The sequence below is a fragment of the Phocoena sinus genome, chromosome 5 (assembly GCF_008692025.1).
Source record: "Phocoena sinus isolate mPhoSin1 chromosome 5, mPhoSin1.pri, whole genome shotgun sequence".
Lineage (NCBI taxonomy): Eukaryota > Metazoa > Chordata > Mammalia > Artiodactyla > Phocoenidae > Phocoena > Phocoena sinus.
The window spans coordinates 113415082-113419693 of NC_045767.1; the positions used below are offsets into that span (position 1 = coordinate 113415082).

General features: G+C 39.7%; 1 pseudogene; it reads right to left on the minus strand.

Annotated features, from left to right (window-relative positions):
• Positions 1–3521: 3521 nt before the first annotated feature.
• Positions 3522–4335, minus strand: LOC116753997 (annotated as a pseudogene).
• Between the last annotated feature and the right edge of the window lie 277 nt (positions 4336–4612).

A 4612-nucleotide genomic window follows, 5' to 3' on the forward strand; every position in this document is an offset into this window, starting at 1 on the left:
ACACCAACAGAATCTATTATACTACGAGATCTCCAATTAGTGGCCAATACAAATCATTATGGTGTTTCAATTTAGAACTACATTTTGTATATATGTGGCAACAATTTCCATCTTAAAGTGCTTCATGTAAACGCTTGTCAATGATCTCCCCACTCAGTTTTATAGATGGCAAAAGCAGGGAGTGTGTTAGCAAAGTTTTAAATTCATGATTTCCTGATTCCCAGTTTATCCATGAGACACACTCTGGTGATTCAGTTGCCTCTTTGAACATACTGATGAAAAATGTGCTGTCTCCTTCATAAACGGCCACAGAATAATATTTAATATTAACATAATTTTTAATTAAAAAAGTAAAATAGCTTTCCAGTATAATAGCCTAATGCCTTTAGTATAATTACTTCAGAGTTAATTTTTCTAGGTGAAGATAAACATACCATGCTTTTCTCTAGACAATGCTTTTCTGTATTTTATCATCAAATCAAATGATGCATATATCACAGAACTGACTAAATAATGCTCACAGTAACACCAACAATGGCTGCACTCAGCATTGGATTGAAAGCATTGTAAAAGCCAGCAGCTGTTCTATGTAAGAGGCAAATTATACATGATGAGTGTCTAATTTGAGAATAACACAAAGCTCATTTCATCCAAACAGCAAAGAGATTGATGTGACATACTCAATGTATCTTATGGAGTTTTTGATTGACCTCACTAAGATGAGGAATAAGTGAATGCCAGTCTCTACTTGTGGCTCAGAAACCAGGGAAGGGGGTAAATTTTCCTCTGGGAATGACTTCTGACTTGTTCATGCTGCTGAATAATTCTAAGTACCTTACTATTTAAATAGGAATTTCTTGGTTCAGTACTGAGATGCTGGACGTTGTCATTGAAGGCCAGTGTTGCCTTTCCTCAATACCTCTGCAAACTATAAAAGTACCCATTGGGTAAGCACGTTGGTGAATTCAGAAAATCAACCACAAACTTTTCCTTTAATGACTTGTCTCATATTTATGAAATATCATGGTTGAAGTCTATCTGATAAAATAAATATTTTAAGCCTGACTAAATAGAGAACATTACTATCCTGCTGCCTTCTTTAAATTTCATAAATTATTTCAAAGAAGCAGTAGCTCTTTGTACTTTGTTTCTCATACTCTGAGGCAGGCTGCATGGAGCCATAGACCACTTCAGAGTCCAGAGGCCAATCTGTGCTATGCTGTCCTCTGTAGGGCCTTTCCATCTTGCGTGTCACTCTATCCCAAATGTCTATCCCAGATAGTTGGCAATCAATATGTTTTTGGTGAAAAAATTGAATGGATGGAAAGAGAGCAGTTATGGCTAACCAATTGCTTTGAGGTCTAATGATGTCATGTCTAGGTAGTTGTAAGGACAATTTCTTACAATTTCCAGTTTTTTCTAATCACTGTTTTGCCTTCTACAGGGGATATAGCATCATATATCACACATGGTGAGGTGAGACCCTTAGAGGGTTGAATCAATCAGATGATGTACTATCACCAGGTAAATGATAAGACCACTTAGAGGAAAGAACACATACCTTTGAAACAAATAGATTTAGGCTTGTATCCCAAGATACTTCAACTCTCAGCCCCTTGGGTACCTTGCCTTAAAATACCCACCTTGAAGAATTATTTTCTTAGATGAAAAAATGAATGTACACTCTATAGCATCACACCTAACGATATGTAGTAGATCTGGATTACATATCAGCTCCTTCCCTCTCCTTTATAGCCATATATAGGCGATTGTTATATTCATATGGAGAATTTGAGGGAAAGAATTCTTGAGAATGCATTAAAATACTAACCTTCCATTTTAGCTTCACTATAACCTGTGAATTATGCATCATTCTGCTGTTTCCACTTACAGCTCTGGACAGCCTGTCCTCTGCTTATTTGATCTAGTCTCTTTACAAAACACAGAACCTGACTCTTAGATGGACTCATCATCCAAATTAAGCAAAGACACATAGACATAGATTTCCAGCAAGAAGAGAAACAGCTACTTAAAGGAAATCAACATTAAACTCAACAGACCATATTAAACCCACATTAAATCCACCTGAGCTGTACTCTCCTCTTGACAGGGTAATTGCAGGGGTGAGTCGTGAGGCTGGAAGGTGAAGTGATTGCACAGATGGTGGGAGGGGGAGAGACAGGTGTTTGAGTAGACTCACTAGTCTGTCCACCTCAATGATTTTCAATATATTTTTTTTGCCCCACAAGCTCCGTTTTTTATTCGTATTGGTTCTGCAGATGGTCACTGAGTAAACAGATACAAATGACAGTAGAGTAGGTTTAAATATTAAACATGACATTGACATGGACTGATCTAACCATTGGGAAGATAATTGTGTACATGGTGTCCTTTTGTGATGAGAGGCTCTCAGTGTTTAATGCCATCAGTGGGCATGAATTCTGAAAGCTACAAGCAGGTTTGGCTGTCAGAAGAGAATCACCGAATCCTAACAGTTTTATCTGATCACTTACGTTGGAGTTAGCAGTGCACTGTCTACCCTACTCCCCGTCAACACCAGAAAGGGATAAGCATGCATAATAGGTCAGCTGATGTCAGTAATTTTAAAAGAATATTTGGGGACATAGGAACACAACTGGAAACTGCATTAGATTGAATCTGGCCCTGCTGGAGACTGTCCCAACCCAACTGGCAACATTTGGTCAAAAGTCCTTGAGGATCCTGGGATGTTAGAAACCAGTCATCGCACCGAGAAGCACAGATTTTTTTAAAAATTGAAGTGTAGTCGATTTACAATGTTGTATTTGTTTCAGGTGTACAGCAAGGTGATTCAGTTATACATATATATATATATGTATCCTTTTTCAGATTCTTTTCCCTATAGGTTATTAAAAAATATTGAGTAGAGTTCTCTGTGCTATGCAGTAGGTCCTTGTTGGTTATCTATTTTATATATCGTAGCTTGTATCTGTTAATCCCAAATTCCTAATTTATCCCTCCCCCCTTCTCCCTTTCATAACCGTAAGTTTGTTTTCTATGTCTGCGGGTCTATTTCTGTTTTGTAAATAAGTCCATTTGTATCATTTTTTTTAGATTCCACGTGTAAGTGCTATCATATGATATTTGTCTTTCTCTGACTTACTTCACTCAGTGTGATAATCTCTAGGACCATCCATGTTGCTGCAAATGGCATGATTTCATACTTTCTTTACGGCCGAGTAATATTCCATTGTATACACGTACCACATCTTCTTTGTCCATTCATCTTTTGGTGGACACTTAGGTTAGAAGCACAGATTTTGGATGTCGTTGTTTCAGAATAAAGCATGAGGGCCCGGTGACCAGTGTGAAGAAGCTGTGCAGTTGCACGTCAGGGGAGGATAATAAGAGACTTGCTGCAAAGAAAGTGGTGTCAATAAGTAGAGAACCAAAGATATTGTCTCCTTTATTTCATACAACGTACTAGTCATTCTTCTCTTTCTTCCAACTACATTCTGCCCTTCAGCCAGACTCCACCTTAACTAAAAAGCCCCGCAACTCTTCTGCTTACAGTGGCTGAAAAGGTTGTGAATACTGAGCATCACATTGTTTTCATGGGGGGACAATGGCTGGCACCGCTCTGCACGTAGAAGGTTTGCAAGCTTGCTACTTCCATCCCTACCGTGGTGCTGCGATCTGGAGCCTATCCAGAACAATTCTACCTGGGGACGCAGAAGGGATCCTCTCTCTCCTCTCAGCAAATGAATGCATTGAAAGCATTGTATGTGCTCTACCTGAGGCAGACACCTTGGGATGGAAACAAATCTGGGTTGTTGGAAATGCAGATCTCATTTGTTCCTTCACCCAGTCTATTTAGTGCTTGTCACGTGATAGGAACTATGGCGGACACTAGGGAAAGAATGATGGGTAAGATACACCGGACTTGACTTTCATAAGACTTACAACCAACTGGGGGTCACAGACAGCACAAATAAGTACACAAATAAGTATTAAAGTATGTGACTTGGTATATAGAAGAAGCAAAATATGCCAGGAGCACGTGTAATAGAATGACCTGGCCTGGGCTGGGGCGGTCAGGCAAAGCTTCTCTGAGGAAAACAGTATTAATGCTGAGACAGGAAGCATGAGGGGTGGTTAGCCAGATGGAGAATGGGGAAGAGTGTTCCAGTCTTAGGACAGTACATATGTGAAGGCTCTGGGATGAAGAAGAGGGTGGCACATCTGAGGGGAAAAAGGAAGATGAGCAGAGTTGAACATAAAGATGGGATACACAGGGGCAAGATTGTGTAAGTCCTTATGGGAGCTTAGGTTTATCCCTTGTGCAGTGGAAACCATTGAAAATTTACATACAGGCTGAGGTACAATATTTTTAAAGGTTCACTTTGGATGTATTGTGGGTAACTGGAGAGATCAAAGGTGGAAAGGGGCTAAGAGACTCTCACAACATTTCAAGTCAGAGAGAGATGATGGTGAGTCGAACGAGGCTGGGGTGGTGAGGTTGGAGAGAGAAGCCTGTACATATGTGAACTGGCTTTTCTGCAAACTTGACCTGGGCTATGTCCTTTTTCACAGCTAATTAAGCCAAAGCATTTAAGCCAGGTCATTTCCTGGG